The following is an 18,770-nucleotide window of genomic DNA, read 5'->3' as shown; positions in this document are numbered from 1 at the left end:
GATAAATAAATGCTAGCGGCTTCTTCGAAAGCCTGACGTTCCCACCCAGAACCGCTTCTGCAGGGTGCTAATGAGGCAACGCCCACCATTACAGAACAGCTAATTCCCCCACCGGTAAAGAAAATGGCGACCAGTGCTAGCGAGCAGTGCTTCCAAGGAGAGGTGGGTGATAGCAGTCGGTGACTCTGAAAGGTACAAAGGGAACTGTATGTTGGGCCAACCTGCTCCTGAGGGGGGGGGGGTGTTGCCTGTAGGGGCTCGGATCTGAGATGTTGCTGAGGTGCTTCCCATTCTAGTAAGTCCCACTGCCTGTTACCCACTTCAGTGGTCCATTTGGGTGCCAGTGATACAGCCAGCAGCAATCTGAAGAGCATTAAGAAATGCTACAGTGCCCTGGGAAAGGCAGTTAGGGGCTCTGGGGCTCAGATAGTTTTTCATGGAGCCTCCAGGTTAAAGGAGAGGCCAATGAAATGTATGGTTCAGTCTGGCATGTTAACAGATGGGTAAAGGGTGGTGCTGCCTATACACAAATGCATGTAGTGTGGGGAATAAATAAGAGCAGTTAGACACGTGTGCATGTCTGCCAGGATATGATTTCATCGGCATCACAGAGACATGGTGGGGTGGTGTCTGTGACTGGAGTGTTGGTATGAAAGGGTTTTTAGGAAAGACAGGCTGGGCAGGCAGGGAGGGGGTGTAGTGCTTTATGTCGGTGACCAGCTGGAGCTTATGGAGTTCTGCCTGGGGGTAGATGTTGAGCCAAATGAGAGTTTGTGGGTCAAGATTAAAGGGAGGGCAGCAACATGGAATATTACTGTGGGGGTCTGGAGCAAGTCCAGAGGAGGCCACAAGATGATAAGGTGCTGGAGCACCTACCATATGAAGACAGGCTGAGAACATTGGGGCTGTTGAGCCTGGAGAAGTTGCGTGGAGACCTCAGAGCAGGTTCCAGTGTCTGAAGGGGGCTACAAGGATGCTGGAGAGGGACTGTTTAGGGACTGTAGCGATAGGACAAAGGGTGATGGGTTCAAACTGAAACAGGGGAAGTTCAGCTTAGATATAAGGAAGAAGTTCTTCCCTGTGAGGGTGGTGAGATGCTGGCACAGGGTGCCCAGAGAAGCTGTGGCTGCCCCATTCGTGGCAGTGTTCAAGGCCTGGTTGGACGGGGCTTGGAGCAACCTGCTCTAGCGTGATGCGTCCAGGCCCATGGCAGGGTTTGGGAAGTGGATGACCCTAAGTTCCTGTCCAACCCAAACCAGTCTGTGATTCTGTGAATTTCACTCCATCTGGTGGTGAACCTATAATATAGCACGTAGCTGGGTGTTTAGTTGTCTGCTTCAGGAGTTACTGTAGTTTGCATACAACAGCTATTGCGTTCGCCATTCAGTAAACTGTTTTGTTTTTAATAGTGTAACTCACCAACCAAAAGAGAACTCAACCCTCTCCCCTTCCCACCACTTTTCCAAAACCCTTAGTGTTAGTGAAACATCGTTTATCTGCCATCTGTGTACTGTAGAACGGGCTGGATCACATTTATGACAGGTAATTGATACAGATGCTGCTACACCACTGAAAACTTGCATTTCTTCACAGTGAAGCATCAGCACTGCTGAGACTTCTGGAGTTTTTGGAAGAGCTGGCCATCGTTTCTTGGGTGGATGTTTTTCTAAGGCTTCAGCACCTGGAATCAAGTTAGTGATTTCTTTCTTGTTTAAAATAAGCATTAGTCTTCTAATTTTCAGTAAAAAGCCTCTCAGTATGAGCACTACATGGTCCAGCAGTAGCATATGCACAAAACATATCAATGTGTTCTTGTAAAGATTTTTGTGACTAGTCAGTATTTGAATCTCAGCAACAGTTTTTAGATGCTGGACACACAGCGAAATTGGGTATTACAAAAACCTTTTCAGCAAAAACAGTGCCTGCTGGTATGTCTTCTTTCCAAATCTAATTGTTACAGGCTTTGAAAATTAGGGCTTTCTCTATTAAGATTGGAGACTATATCAAAGTCTGGATGAGGAAATATCTTGCATAGCAGCATATATTTATGTTTCAAAACAGAAAAAAATACTTTCTTAGAACAACTCTGAGATTTTAAACTTTAAAAGAAATTCAGTTGCCTTCTGAATATTAGCTTTAATATTTACATATCTCTAATTATGAAGTCTGGAAATACACTTATGTGGGTAAAAAGAAAACCAGTGAAGTTTTCCATAAACATGACTCCAGCAGCTCGGTTTTATATTAAAATACCAGCTATTCTGCAACTTATTTCGTTTTAAGATACATGCATGGACTGGCAATGCTGTGAAGCTTTGGATTCAGTGCTTTGCTTTACGGAGAGAGGATCATAGATAATGGGCAAATTTAATTGCTTTGATGAATCAGTTCCTGTATTAGATAACACTGAAGGAATCATCTGTCTTTTACAATCAGTAAGAATTGCCAGTGGCAAATGCTCATCTCATGTAATGTATGCAGATAATTAAATACACCAGATAGATCAATGTATTACATTATACCTCTGGTAATCTAACACCATGTCACTTACATTCTTGTCTGACTGTATGCAAACTGATTTATGGGATGCCCACGTGTTCTTTTGCAATGCAGGTTTGGAGAGTTTGGTTACATACAATATCTGAGGCAGTCGAGCTGTATGTGACACTGTGTGTTTCTAGATCATCTGGCTCTGCCTGTCCTTGGAGGGTTACTAGTTTGCATCCTAGTATTCACACTGTCCTCCCTTGTTATTCAGGCTGCAGCAATGCTGTGGCAGTGGATAAAATGGCTATGCTTTAGGGACTGGTAGGCTGGCATAGACACATGCCTTCTTTTTCTCTCTTTTCTTTTTCCTTATTCAAATGTTCCCAGCGATGTGGCGGAGTTTGCAGATGGATTGGACAGTGTGCTCAGTAATATCATCTAGTTTCCTTTTCCCACAAAAAGTTGGAACAGATGATCTTTCAGGGTCCCTTCCAGCCTGGACTGTTCTGTGATTCCATGTTCTAAAACTGTAAAGCCCACTTGCATCTTCTTTGGAGAAGACTTCACTGGAGGGTTAAATTGGCCTAGGTGAACGTGTGAGCTTAAATGCCCTAGTAGCTTTGCAGTAACCTCTTCAGAGATGGTCTTTTTATGCAGCAAGAAAGCTGATGTGTATATAAACCAAGAAGTGGATTAGCTTTTATTTTCTATAGCCAAATCTGCTTATCTCTACTTGTCTGATCGTCAGCTGTTTAAAACCATAATACACACATCTTTGTTGTCATTCTTTGCATCTTTTATTGGCAATTTAAAGTAGAATTTCCTTGCCTGAAGGATGCACATAACCCTATGGAGAGCATTTGTGTATTAAGGTATAAAGATAGATTTTGTTGGCTTAACTGATGACTTGCTTGGGTAAATCATGGAAAGATACCTGAATACTTTTAATACATGTGCATATACATTAACATGTGCAGCTGCATGTATATATATGTATCTTTTATATAAATTTCATAATGCCATAATTTCATAATGCCAAAGATAATCCATTATAATACATTATTTAGCTGCCATATGAACAATCTTGTATGCATATAATAATAGTAGATGTATATACATATATGCATGTCTCTGTGTTAGCCTTACTAGGCTGTGCATATGGCACTTACTTCTGCTGTGGGTATAGACGCAAATATATCAGTCAAAATTATACTTAGACTGTAGGTCTTCCTTGCTGCCGTCAGCAACTGATTGTAATTCAGATCTACAATCAGTGGCATGCTCAGCAGTACTTAACAGTGTAACATTGACTGTACAGCTATTGTGTGACAGCTCTAAGTTATGCAGAGAAATGGAGAGATTTTGTTACAATTTGGACAGCTTGGTGGTAGAAAAGGGTGGGAACAGAGAGAAGCTACTGGTGCAGGAGCATTTGACGTAGACATAAATGGGTTTTTATAAAGAAGAGGCTTTAGAGGACATAATCAGTTTGTTTTCCTGCGTTCTCACAGACAAGAAGAGCACACCAGGTATCTGATAGTCCAGCTCATTTTGTCAGTTCTACACAGTTGCTTTTCCTTTTCATTAGACTTCATCCTATCTGAGCAGAACTTCTCCTCTTACAGGAAGGATAAAGTGTACTAACTCACAGTAACTTGAGTTTCAGAAGTCGTGCATTGTAATGCAAGGGAAATGGAGATTGAAAAGTGCTGAGCTCAGTGGGAGTCTGGGTGGTGGGGAGAATGAATGACTAGGTGGTTTAGGAGAACTGAAAGCCAATGGGTGCTGTTACCTCCCACTGGTTTCTTTCTGACTGATGTCAGCATTTAATAAGATTTGTGAGGAGAGTGGAAGTAATTTTGCTGAAGTTGTATATCAGTTCTGATTTTCCTTATATAACCAAAATGCTAATCAAAGAATCAAAGTTGTCATGTATGGACTAATTGTATTTCTTTATATATACATATATGTGCACTGTGTTACATGTTTGTATCTACTGAAATGGAAGGAAGTGAAAGCCTGGGAAGTTTAAGGAATCTGGCCATGCAGTGTGATAACAGAGCCAAACCCAAACCTTAACTTCAGAGCCCTCGACAGTCACAATGGCCATCAGATTACTCCTGTGCCCAAGTTTATTTTAGTTCATTTCCTCAGGTGCATTTGCTTTTTTTTTGTTATTGAAAAAACTCAGTAGGAAAAGGGTGGTTGGAGTGGAAACTGGACCCTTTCTTGGGAAACTTTTTGCATTTACTTTACTATTTGTGCTTAACTGTACTTGGAATTGTACTTAAATGTTTTAAAACTGCTGTGTGGGGCCTCTATTAGCCTTTCAGGCTGGTTGCCTGTGGGTCCTTTAGGTATCAGCACTGTCACCCTTTCATCTCCATTTCATCGCCAGGACTGCAGTATGCTTTCTGAAATACTGCCCAGGGTCCTCAAAAGTTTTTGCTAATACCTAAAAATTTCTGCCCAGCAGATGGCACGATTGGACAGTGCCTGAGACCTACTCGGGAATGTAAAACAGAATTGTCTGAAATTGGACTTTTTGAGGTGCTGTTCAGGCAGTTAAGATTAGACAGAATAATTGCACAGTGTTACCTTCGCTTCTTGTTCCACAGAACACGGGGGTCATATTGTTTCTGTCAGTATCCTTGGAGGAGATGGTCCTTTTGACCAGTGTAAGGCACACAGCTTTGTTGCATTCTAAAGGTGAAGCTGTTGGGTTCAAACTGGATGGTGCCACTTTGGTTTCTGAAAAATGCAGGAAACTGAGGTGATTTTGGTGGAAGTGGGCAATGAAGAGTGTCTGAATGGGATCTAGAAACCTACTGTGGAGGATCCTGAGCTCTTGGTGCCCCTCTTCTGGTAACTGGAGCACCATGCCCCCACCGAGGTGCCTCTGCTAGCTCTCTGCCCCTTCTTCCATCTGCAAGTAGTCAAACCAGAAGTTCCCAGAGGGGAATATGAAGAAATGTGAGGCAAGATAACACTCTTTTCTGCTGTACCACTAGCCTCTACCCTGGACTGCATCTGATTCTTTACCAGCACATTCTGACATACAGATGTTTGTTTCCTTAAAGATGCTAGTATAGCTCATTTCAGAATGGATTTTAGAGTTATTAAATAAGTAACACCTTTTAATTGAATTTCTAGTGGAATTTGTGCATGATACTGTTTTGAAATGCTTTGTAGTGTTTGGAGGAGAACTGTATTCTAGTGTTTAATTAGAGGCCAGTTATAATCTTGCATATTCCATGCATAATTAAAAAAAACCCCAAGGTTATATTTTCAACACTCTTTGGAGGATTGAAACTAAAGGGTCCAAAGGCTTAGATGAAATGAATTCAAATATACTGTTAATGGGTGTTTTCCTGGACAAGCATTTTGGCTTGGTACCTGTTGTGGTTTAACCACAGCTGGCAATGAAGTGTCATGGAGTCATTTACTCACTTCTCCTTCACCAGTGGGATGAGGAGGAGAATCGGGGAGAAAAAGATAAAAAACTATGAGTTGAGATAAAAACTGTTTAATAATTGAAACAAGGTATAATATAATACTACTGTTACTACTAATAATTATAATGAAAGGAAAATAACAAAAAGAGAGCAAAAAACCAAACAGAATATCTAACAGCAGTGATGCACACTACAATTGCTCACCACCTGTTGAACGTTACCCAATCCAAACTGAACAGCAATTGGCCCCTCCCAGACAACTCCCCCCAGTTTCTGTACTGGGCATGATGTGCTGTGATATGGAATACACCTTTGGCTAGTTTGGGTCAGGTGTCCTATCTCTGCTCCCTCCCGGCTTCTTGTGCTGTTCCTCACTGGCAGAGCATGGGACTGAAAAGTCCTTGGTCAGGATAAGTGCTACTGAGCAACAACTAGACCATCAGTGTGTTACTAGCACTGTTCTCAGACTAAAGCCCAAACACAGCGCTGCACCAGCTACCTGGGAGAAAATTATCCCACCAAAACCAGGACAGTATCTTAAGGATTCTGGGGCATGGTTTGTTGAGGGGGTGTGTATGTTGGTTTGTTTTGGGTTTTGTTTGTTTGTTTGTTTGTTTTTGTCTTTATTTCTTTGCCATTATAACATCCAGAAATAAGACATTTGTATTATGAAGAGAAATAGAAGACCCTCTTAGTACACGGATGCCAGTTGTGCAAACAGGCCTTTAAAATCACCTCTTTGAACTCTCGTGTATTAAAGTTGTCTCTTCTTGCACTTAAAACTGGAAACTTTAAATATTGCTACATACAGGTTCTTTCTCTTACCAGTTACCACTTCCAGTGCATTTTCAATGCTAGCATCTAAATATGGCAATTACAGAGATCTCTGGGAAATTTGAGAAGCTGGTATTTACTCAGAGGCTTTTCAGGTTGGATTGCTACTTTCTAATGTTTGTAGTTGCTATCTGCAAATGTCAGAGGAAATACTGTGGTATCATCAGCTGCTTTCTAGTAACTATGGAGTTTACAAAAGTAAAAATTAGCTTGTTGCTAGCATAGACACTGTTCTTCCCTGCTTCTGCCCTCTATAGCAAACCTGTGGGAAGTAGAGAAATGCTCTGTGAAGAATCCAACATCTGCCTTACTGTTGTTGCTTTTCTCAGAAGAACTAGGAAGAAAAAAAGAATAGAGCTTTCCCAGTGTTGCTGCATCTGAAAAAACCAGCAGAGCAATATAGCCTCAGTCACATCCCTACAGTTTTTATGGCATTCTCATGGAAGATGTCTGCAAAATCTGTGATTAAATTTAAGGAGAAAAGCAGTGCAGTTACTATGTAATGTTTCCCACTGAGCTTTACAAGAGAAAGTGCTTATGCAGATACTGCAAAGCCATGATTGAGCACAGAATATAAGGAGATTGGATAATTGGAATGATCAGTGTCACTTGAATTTCACACACTGAATTGTCCAAGAATTCATTCTGATCAAATCTTATTGCAAGTCTTATTTAAAAAAATACTCTTGTCAGAAACTGCAACAGTCTTACTACTTCTCAGTATTTGCTCCAGTCATTGCTGACAATGGTTGTGGAAGCTGTTTCGTAACTCTCTGAAACTTGAAAAGGCCAAACCTGAAGAAGATGTGATCCAGATACACCGTTGTAAAAAACTACCAAATGCCCTGGTTGCAGGCAAGTACTTGGAAGTCTTTGATTTTTAGCTGTAGTCTTACACTGCGGGCAGAGTGTGTTAGGTAGCTGTAGGTCCCTGTTCACACAAACAGCACGAGTACGGAAGAGAAGTTGTACTGGGAGAGAATTTACTCTGCTTACTGAAAATATAGCTGCATCATGTGCATCAAAAGCCCTATTCTTAGTTTCAGCTGCCTGGCAGTGCCTCATAAGGTGGATTCATTTTTATACATTTACACTGCCATACACATGTTTTAGGTTAAAATAACTTAGCTTCTATGAATCTTTGCAATAGATCCCTACAGATTCACTTCAAGGCTGCCTCATCTTGTTCTCCTTTCCTGTTAAATCCATGAAAATGTCTTTGGAGAATATGTTCCTAATCCTCTCCAGGATTCAAGCTTTGTTTTCTTTGTACTGTACTGAGCTCCCAGTTGGAGGAGAACTGCTGCTGTTTGCTTGATGAGCTACCCCTCTGCCAGGAAGCTCCATGAAGCTGGATTGCTTTCTTCCTATAGTTACTCATGCACAGAAGCTGAGTTTTGACATCAGCTACAAGGAGGTAGAAACAGTGTTTTGTATAACTTTTGGAATAGTTTAATAAATAATTTACAAGGGCTGGACAGGCTAAAGCAGTATAACTAAAAGTTTTTATGCCAGTAAAACATAAAAAAACTACATGTGACTGAAAGCCACAGCCAGTGATCCAGAGGTTTAGATGAGATGTTAACAGCTGGTGTCCCTACTAGGAAACTTTGCTTGACTTGGATTTGTTCTAGAATAGAGGTCAGTAGACTTAAACCAGTTAGTGTGGTCCTCCAGCCTGCAGCAATTCTGCTGATTGATACAGGTCTGCTGACATTGGGTGCAACCTTTATTTGGAAATACTTTCCTCCACTGGGAGGTTCAGACCCTTTGTCAAGCATTAGTTTTCTCCATCCATCCTTGCTTGCATTATGTGCACCTCAGTGTTACAGGCCAGACAATGACATTAACCTACCAGTGGCCAGCTTTGGTGATGCTGGTGACAGTCAAATGCATAATTCTAATGCTTGCTCTAGATAGTGAAACTAAAGTTCTTTATATTCTGCATAGGCCCATCATTAAGTGCCTGCCTTTTTCTTCCAGAAGCAGCATAGAAACAAGTGTTAGGATCCCAAAAGCAATTTGGCAAGCTGCCACCTTAGAGATTTCCATCCTTTCTCATCTAGATATATCTGCAGGAGTGCATCTAATTGCAGCTTAAATAGCCCTGTTGTTTCTGCCCCAGAAAACTTACCCAGTGGTGATCTAATGTGGATGTTTTTCTGACAACCAAGCTGCACAGCTTCTGCTGCTGGAGCTGTTCCAGGTTTTCCCATTCAGTGTGGCTGCAGGTGCTTTTCCTAAAATCTGCTTTCTAGTTAGGACCGTAGTGGATGTATTTCTGTTCATTTCAGGGTATCAAACCTTAAAGAAGAGGCTACAGCAAACGGATACATGCATTTGCAGGAATATTTCAGTGTAAAACAGTTCTGACTTCTAGCATAGTTACTGACCCTTACTCCTATCTTTTCAGGTGCATTAAGTAAATTCTTTGATGAGCTTTCTCATCTATAAGGTAATGGTGTGTCATCTGTCTACTGCAGTGCTTTTAAAGAGGTGTATATAGACTGCTTTGAAGATCAAACTGATTGGACTGACTTAGTTTTTTTCTTGAGAGTTAAGGAAAAAAAAATATTTTAAATATGTCTTCAAAGTTCCTAAGTAATATTTTTTGCAGCAATATAGACATTTCTTTGTGAAGACTTGACAAAAAAGCAGCCTGAACTGGTCTTTATAGGTAAAAAAATATTATTCTCTTTCTATTCTGCCTAAAAGTTAAGATTTAATAATCTTAAAACAAACTGTCCATTTCAGCTTAGAAGTTGTATCAACATGTGAGTATAATTTTTATTAAACCCTTTCTCTTAAGAGGGGGTTGAAAGCAAACATACAAGAGTGTAAGCCAGGTAAAAATGAATTACTGTATTTGTACAAAAGTTTTGGAAAATGTTAAGAGTTTAGAGAAATACCGTTCACTTGGTGACATTAGTTACAACATACCAGCAAAGAAAGTCACAGAAAATGATCATTTCCTCTTAGTTTTCACTCATATATGCCTAATGGAAGAATGGTGTTACAGCCATTAGCCTACTGTGTTTTCTCCACTGATATCTTAAATTCAATGCAGAAGTGAAGGTGTTACAACCTCCAGAGGAAAGTTTCAGCTGATAGTTTTGGATAGGCTGTAAATGTTGTCTGAGTGCTCACAGTTGAGGCACAATGTAGGCAGGTCAGTGGAAGGGGCTGCTCAATGTGTAACAGCAGTCAGAAATGGCAGTTGGTAAGGTAGTGCAATGAACGAATTATAGAGCCCTTATGGACTTAGGGAGTTGGATATTCAGTCTTGAATATAGAGTTGGAACTCTAATTTTCAAAGAAACCGAAGAGTTTCAATAAAAGGCAGTGAGATGACAACAGACATGGAAATCTTGCCCTTACTTTCTTCCTGAAGAGATGACTTAAGAGGTGAAAGAGAAGAAAAACACTAAACAATAGGAAGATTGTTGTCATTCAGAATGATATTTTGATGAGTGGGTTTAGTTTATAAAACACTGCACAAGTGATGCTTCATAATATTTTGCTTTTTTGCCTGAATATCCCCTTCTTGTACACAGATGAGAACTCTGTGATAGTGAAGTGTTGAGATTTTTCAGTTATACAATAGTGAATAGAATGCAGTTGTGAAGGGGTATCGGTTTTCATCCGTTAGTATAAACCAGGTCAGTATAGTCTATGGCAATTACTATTATGGTAAAACATTTCTTTATTATAAGTAACAGAGTTGGTCTTGCTGGTTACTGGTAAAACACCTAACTTAAAACTAATTCAGTTACATCCTCTCTTTTCCCCAGAAAAACTCGTTTACTAGATAAGTGATAGTTCTGTGCAAATGTGCCTTGCACTGGGGTTAGAACACTGAATATGGTATTAATCAAACTTTTACTGGGCCAGATACTCAGCTGAATACAAGCTGGCTGAGGTCCACCGAAGACTTGCCAATACGCAGATTTGGCCCAGAACATTTGATAAAGCTAAAATAATGCAGAATGCATTCTTCAGATGGTGCCCTTCCCCAGGATTGCATATTGGTGGAATTCATTGGAGACTAGAACGGATTAACTGCTTGTAATAATAGCAAAGTACAAACAAACAACACCCCCAACCAAGTCACATGTTTTCCTGTTACATTCCTTTCCAATGCCAATCTCCTCTACTGTGCTAACAGACTTGCAGCTGATTAGGTTGGCCCTAATAACAAAAGTTCATTGCAATAATTTCTTTAAAAGAACAAAATTGTTTTTGCAAGAGTAATGTGCCCCAGATGCTGTATGTATAGTGGCACTAGGACTCTCCACCTCCTTCCAAGGTCATTTGAAAGTACCTCTGAGAACATGGACTCTGGTGTGCAAGGACCTGCATGAGTGCAGTGCAGGGAGCGTGGAGATCAGCCCAAGATTGGGGCTTCCAGGCATTACTACAGGAAAGCCAATAAAAGGTATTTTAATTAAAGCTGATCAGCTTTGCCTTTGCTTGACAAACTTTTACCATGGTTTCCCCTGGCCTTTCTGTTCCTGACTGCCAGGGAACCATTTCATCTTTTTGCAAGTGCTATTCTGGCAATGTGTCACAGTGGTTAATTCCTTCTCCCTCTTGCATCTTATTTGCACAAAGAAAGAATTGAACGGCATACTTCAGCACATGTGTGGCATCATGGGATGTTTATGGCATCATGGGATGTCAACTTCATCATTAAAAAAGAATGGTAAATATGGTATGTCAGTGTAATAAATTTATTAGATTTGCTGGGGGGGAAAAAGTCTCACTTTCATTGTTCCACAGTGAGCTGGGAAGGATGAAATTTGTTGTTAGCTGTATGTTGAAACACATTATTTTTTGGCAGGGTCTGTATGAATGTCAAATGTAGGGGCCTATATCAAAAGCAAGACAACAATAAAGCCAGGACAGAGTTTCTGAAAGCAGCGTTGAAGCTGCAAAGTAAACATTAAGAAGGAGATGAAGTAACTTATGGAGAGTTGCCCTGGAAACCAGTAAAGATACCAGGACCCAAATAACCTTGGTCTGTGACATGGGTCTCTTCCAAAATGTAATGATTTCAATTGAAACTCACTGAGTCCTCAGGGTTGGCTGCAGTCATGGAGGAAATGATAGGTTTACCTTTCCATACAAAGGCTGAAGAGCTTTCCAGGTGCTCTGTTGATGTGCGGTTGGGGCTGTGCTTTAGATTTTCAGAAGAGCCTTCATTTCGGAGGTTTTGCATGGAATTAGTGAGCTTATCTATATATTATTCTTATGCACCCATTTCTTAATATGTACCTTTGGCCTCCGTCCACCTCTCTACCTTTCACCATCATATTTACTACTCTTTGCTAATGTACTGTAGGAGAGGTTTTCAGCTGCACAGCTAGTGCTGGAGGTGAATTAAACCTTAGTACTAGTGCACTACAAGTTCAACAGAAATACCAGGTTTCCAGTTTCAGAGACCCAGATCATCATGGAATTTTTTTTCATCTCATCCTTGTTGGCCTCCTTATGCTTTTAGATTTGTATGCAAATACTAAACAAGATCTACTGGTGTTTTATAACATACGTAGTCCAGCTCAAACAAAATGGCACAAACTTCTTTCTGCAGCTTCTCTAAGTTTACATACCCCCCATGCCTGATGTGTGTGGAAAATCGAAATGACGGAATATCAAGAATGAGCCTCCTTCCTGTTCAGTCTTGTTACCCCATAAGCATTAGAGTATTTTATGTAAACTTAAATCCAAGAAAAATCCAGAAGGACACAAAGACCTATGATACTGGATCAGTGAAGTGCCTTTATGTTCCCCATCTGTCTAAATATATGCTTCATGCCTGACGCTCCAGAGAAAGATGGGAGAAATCCTTTGGAGATAATTAAGAGACGTTTACTTTTTACCATCTGAGTTTTAGCCTTTTACAGCCTATTAAAGAAACTGCTTTCTATGGTGAATATAGGCTCTTATAACAACCTATTCAATTGAACTTCAGTTTCCTCATGGTGAACTCAAAAGGCAAGTCTCTGCAGGACATGAAAGCCTATTCCATTGCTCTATGTTTGCTTCTGCCTTCTAACTGTTGATTTAAACATCTTATATACGCTGTGTATGTAAGGGTAGTGTAAGGGCTGCCTGCAGGTCCAGACAAAGGTGGCTGTTGCCTATAGCTGGCAGCTGTACCAGGGAAGGGCCTGAAATTAATTACTTACAGTTATTCATTCTCTGCCAGAAATCTAGATTTGGGAAGGTGTAGTGGTGGAAAACTTTGGGAAGAGGTCAAATCTCACAGCACTTCCCTTTCCAGCCCAGTTGTCCCCAATAGCACCCTGTCCCATGCTCTACCACATGGAAACCCTACCCCTGAGCCTCCTCTCAGGCAACAGAGATCACTTAGCTGCAATGCTCACTCAACACTCTTTGTTAACGCATCCCAGTAAATGTTTTGCTTTGCAAGTACATGGAGTGTGTTTCCTGTGCCATAAGAAACAGTGATATGTGACTTGTCCTAGGCTTGTGTGTAGAAAAAATCTGGGCATATAACAGTGTGAAAAACAATGTCATGTTTATTACAGGACTGTGCAGGACAAAAAAGGGGGGCTGCATTGTGCAAAGAGCTGTCCCTGATTAGTGAGGCTGTGTGCATATTAAACCTATAAACTCACTGTAACTTGAATGAAATAGAGGAGATATTTTGCCCTTTTCTCCATATAGTACAGAATAAGACAACCACATGTTCACTCTCACAGGCCAAAACAACCCAGTCTATAAAGCAGCAGTGCCATGATGGTGATTGGGCATTAAGCTTCTTTAGAAAAAGGTGAAGAAGCAGGAGGGCAGTGGGAGGTGAGGTGAGAACAGCAATCAGGTGAAATCATTTTGTGCATGAAGAACAATGTAAGCACACGCAGCTGAGGAAGGATAGGCCTAACAGCATGAAATCTTTGTGTCTTCCCTGCGTCCATATTACTCAGATGTCTAAACCTACAAAACTCCTGTATGCCAGCTGCATATGTATCCTGAGGGCAGTGAGCCAAAGGTAAGTGGATATGAAAGTATATGATAGAGAGGGGAGAAGAAGAAGGAGTTTGCAGTTGACTTCCATGCAATAATCTTTGGCCTTTGTGTACAGAGGGGAACCTTTTGGATGGTGCTTAGATTACCCCATAGTGATGAGCTGAGACAGGCTCTAGTTCTCTAGGATCTCAGCAGTTTTTAACGTGCTTCTCAAATTCAAAATCACAGCAACAAAGTAATTTTTTTTCCTGAGGTGACATTAGAATAAGTTTTGCCATGTTCCTTGTTAAGCATTTGAATAAAAATAGTAAAATACTCTGAAATATTTGGTACACGATGGTGGCAGTAAAGAATGTCCTTTAAAGGGAAATGACCTGTTTGTTTTTTGCATATGATTACTTAAAAATAAGTCTTAAATTCAGGGTTATCATTCCCAGACACTGTTAATATTAAGTTAGCTGGAGAGAAATGTTTTTGCGTGCATGGTGTGAAAAACACATTAACTTAATGGTTATTGAGATGACATGTGAAAAACTGAGACTTGAATATTGTAGGACATAGCCAGCTGTGAAAAATTGCAGATAATATTTTTGTGAGGTCCCAGAGCAGGAAGAAAACCCCTTATTCACAAGCTCGCATGAATGTGCCAGTAGCAGCTTAATCCCAACCATGCCAAGTACAAGGTGATGTTTTCCAGGACTTCACCTGTCTCTGTTCTCTCTTGCTGTTTATGTCATAAAATAACAGTTATTGCTGATCTCTTGTCCTTATCTGGCTGGTCAGTCCGTATGTCATACAGTGCAATATTACTCACTTTATCCCTGGAGTTCAATTGCTCCTTTCTATTGGGCTTGTGAAGAAGCTAGAATGATTTTGTTGTTTTTTTCCCAATATGTGCATTTCAAGGAAGGCACTGAAAGAATAAAGTTATATTTTATAAACAGGATCTAGTAATAGGAAAAAGTACTAGAACCACATAAACATAACTTGGCAAAGATAGCAAACAGATCTGATGCATGAGATATTGAAAATAGTCTCTCAAAAGTGAGGTTCTTCAGAGGAAGGATAAATCCTGTTGTGAAAAACATGTTGCAGGTGTGGTTACTTACTGTTGAAGCATGAACTGCAGCAGTATGCTAGTGATAATCCTTACTAATAGAGAAAAAACAGCTTACAATTGATAGATTATGAAGTGCAAAGTGCTCTTGTTAAGCAGACTTTTGATGCCGGTTAACAAAACTTCAAAATCACCAAAGCCAGAACTTCCTATTTTTGTGAAAACAGCGATCAGTACTCTTCATCTGGCATGCTGTTCATGAGTTCACCATAAAACCGTAGCTCTAGAGCTAATAAAAAGGGGAAAACAAGACATGAAATATAGCAAACACCAGTAAGTATAGTACTATGGGCGGGTGCAAGAAGTACTACTTTTTGTGTTTTCACAGAAGTAGTTGCAGACACTGCAAATATTTGAATTCATGGCCCCTGACATTCAGCAAAAGATGGTAGAGGTGAAGTGCCACGTTTCACTGTTTAGCTGCTGTTCTGTGCAGGATGGAGAACAGCAAGGAAGTGAGGCAGGAGTGGGCTGGCTAGGCAAGCTTTTCAAGTGGTGCAAATAAAAGAGTTGAAGCTTTAGGACTAGACACAAAAATCTGTCAAATGTAGAAAACCCCCAAGATGGTTGTGAAAAGATACATACAATTACTCTTCAGCCAAAGTCCCTTGTGGCTGGGTATGACAGCGCCAGCTAGGTACTGACAGTGAGTCAAACATAAAATCCTTACAACAAAACACTAGAATGAGTGCAAGCATTTAATGTTTCTCAGTGGCAGGGTTCTGAAACTGATGGAAAGCAGTAAGGGTCTTTCAGAGAAATGTGAACTCTCTTCATGTATTTCAGCTGATTTATGTGTTTGTGCTTTGTATCATTCCGAAGTGTATTTTGTGGGATACAGAGTTTAGATGTTGTTGTTATTCCTAGTTAAGGTTCATCAGCTGGTTGATATTACCATAATCAAAATTGCAGATGATGTATAAAAATTGTGGGTCTTGCACATACTGTCAAACACTAAAACCAAACAGTACTTTGATGTGTAAACTCAATCTGTCTTTATACAATAGGGCTGAAACTGCTTTCATGACAGAAAAATTTTAAAACTCATCTTTTAATGTTACTGAGTTCAGACCATAAAAATACTTACTTGCCTTTCTCTCCTCTGATGTCACTGGAAAGTTAGGTTTATAAATATCTTTGTGGATATGGCCTCTGGTGCTAAGGAATTTTAGCTGTGGATCAGGAGCCTGTTGTCCAACCTTTGCGTTCTGCAAAACAGTTGTCCAATAGTGTAAGAAAGAAAAGTATAAAGGAGTTGGCAGGGCAAAGGAGTAAACCAGTGGAGCAAGACTGTAGACAACATATTAGGCTGTGAGAGCAGAACTGTTAGTTTACAATTTATGTTGAAGGTTGGCTTTTTGAGGTATAATGGAAAAGGGTATGTTTAAGATTGGCTTTTGTGTGTTTATGTGCAGTTTCTTTGTCCAGAATGAGTATGGTGGTACAGAGTAAGCTATGACGTTGCCCTCTCCAAGTGAGGAATTAACCCCCTGTAATAGAATGGGTGGTGGTGTGGGTAGTGAAGGAGAGCTTCTATTTTATATACAGGGAAGGAATAAAAATAAGGGATAGCCAGAGAAGAACTGTGGAGTAGGAAGGTCAATGTCTAAACGAATTTAAGTTGTGTAAGCTTGTAATTGCCAAGGCTAGAGAATAGAGTGACATAATGCAGTGGTGTAAGATGTGAGTCTTCACCAACTTGATGGTTAGAGAAGAGCTTCTTGGAGATTCTGTAAGTTTAATAATTCTTACTGCAATTTATTAGCAGAGTCGTAGTGATGGTGTACTTCTGAGGAACGTCTGTTGAACAGTTATGCTTAAAAATCACCTAGAAAAACAGACTAACTGTAAGATGATAATCATTTGGTTATGCCAGTAAGTTACTGTAAGTTTCCTTTTAAGGGAAAACTGGAATAGGATTCTTCATCCTGGAAGAGAGATTACAAGTGTGTAAAAAATCACTAGTGGCTTGGAAAGGGACTGATTATGTTTGGATGAGGCTGTAATCAAGAATTAGGGGAGAGTGGCAGGCTCAAGGCAAGCAGAAGGTGGTAATTCTTCAGGCAATATGGAGTTAAGCTGTGGAAGTTCTTGCATTCACAGTATCCTGTGGTTAAAGGTTATGCGGGAGGCAAGATTATTATATGCCACAGAAACCCACTGAGGGCTAAATGCACAGGAAGTATGTCTAGCTCCTTAAGGTGCAAATGGGTGTATTGGTCAGAGGGAGGGTTAAAATATTCTTGTTTATTCTATTTATTTATTATCTGTGTTCAGCTGTTGTTGGAGATGAGGCACAGGATTTCATCAGTTAGTGGTATAGCAATGCTTTAGAGTTGTGACCTGGGAAGATGATAGAGAATGCCAGAGAATTACTGGCATTCTCTTGATTTCTGTTTGAAAAGGTGTAGGTGAATGAGAAAATCCTCCAAAAATCACGTGAAAGAAATAGACAATGAGAACAAGGAAAAATGAAGGTAGAACTAGATCTTAAAGACAATGAGTGTGGTTATCACCTCTCCTAAAGTTGAAGAAACAATGACATTTTAAGGAGTCAGCAGAGATCTGAAGTGTGTTTTCAGCTAAGTGTGAATAACCGAAGCTAAAATATGTGAAGTACGCAAATGAACTGAAAAATAGTATCAGTGGGTATGTTGTTTCTATGAGCTTAGGAATGAGTAAGATGAAGGTTTTGAGTGAAGAAAGTTGCATTAAGTATGATTTTCCTTGGGAGAGGAGAGACTGTATCACACTGTGTATGATCCTATTGCTAAAGAAAAAGGCAGAAGCCAGAAGATAAAAGTGAGTGAATTTTAGGTCTGTCAGCGATGGAATGAGCATGGTGATGAGGACTACAGAAAGAAAATGTTGTATGTGAAGCTTGACCTTTTAGTTAGGGTAGAGGAGACTCTTTACAAGGAAGGAGGTCGTCTTATGATACTCAGAAGAATCTCATCTATCTTACGAATGCTATAAACCAATCTAAAGCACAAACAGAACTGGGAGGATGCTCAAGGCTGCGTGAAAGGATAGTTTTTATGATGACAGCCATGTTTCCTCAGGCAAGGTAGTAACTCTAAAAACTTTTCCACCAATGATTACAAATCCAGCACTGTCACAGAAACAAAAAATGTATTTTTTAATTAAAAAGATCCTGAGAATTACTGAAAAGGAAGAGATTTGGGTATGTTAGGCATTAGCCAAATGTTCATGGTCAGGTCAGGAGAAGCTATAGAGCGTAAGGGTAGAATGAACTGTCCTGATCATAGTCTGCCTGTGGTATTTCAACCTGTAAAAATATCACAGGCTTTTGAGACACTGCAAGGTGATGCATTTATAACAAATATTTTAGGTTTTGGGTGCCCCAGTTATGAAATTCTGATGAAAGTTTTAAGTAGGTAAAGGAGATCCTCACTCTGATTACTACGATTTCAAATATTTCATAATTGAAAAATGTGTCTTAGACAAAGCTGAATGCAGCTCTTGTACTTTCCCTTCCAGACAAACAAAATCTTGTAATTGGAATACTCATTTCACAATGTAAACCAGATGTATGATTATTTATGGAGATCATAAAGTGTTTGGCTAATAAGTAGAAAATATGATAAACTTGCTTATTCTAGATCTGTCTCTGGCCAACATCCAGTTCTTCAAATGAATAATCATAGAACAGAATCATAGAATAGTTAGGGTTGGAAAGGACCTTAAGATCATTAAGTTCCAACCCCCCCCAAATGCTTTAAAATGTTCAGTGAAACAATAATATTCTGTCCTGAAAACCATATAACTGGGTATTTTGAAAACAGAAATGTTAATCTTCAGGTCACTGTTTCAAAAGGTAATGAAGATAATTTCATGGTTCCTTACTGGCTGTGTCTTTAAAG

General features: G+C 40.0%; 1 long non-coding RNA gene across 1 annotated transcript in view; it reads left to right on the top strand.

The window, feature by feature from the left end:
- The first annotated feature begins 1,578 nt into the window (after window positions 1–1,578).
- The window catches only part of LOC133223882 (uncharacterized), a 147,864-nt gene continuing 130,672 nt past the window's right edge, over window positions 1,579–18,770 (top strand). Inside the window, exon 1 of the long non-coding RNA XR_009728720.1 lies at window positions 1,579–1,691. This is a non-coding gene — a long non-coding RNA (uncharacterized LOC133223882). The remainder of the gene's footprint in view (window positions 1,692–18,770) is intronic.

This window comes from Neopsephotus bourkii, unplaced genomic scaffold (assembly GCF_033783945.1).
Source record: "Neopsephotus bourkii isolate Nb327-2 ecotype Australia unplaced genomic scaffold, CSIRO-AGI_Nbou_v1 NB_1655, whole genome shotgun sequence".
In the NCBI taxonomy this organism is placed as follows: domain Eukaryota; kingdom Metazoa; phylum Chordata; class Aves; order Psittaciformes; family Psittacidae; genus Neopsephotus; species Neopsephotus bourkii.
This window is presented reverse-complemented; position numbering and strand designations above follow the sequence as displayed.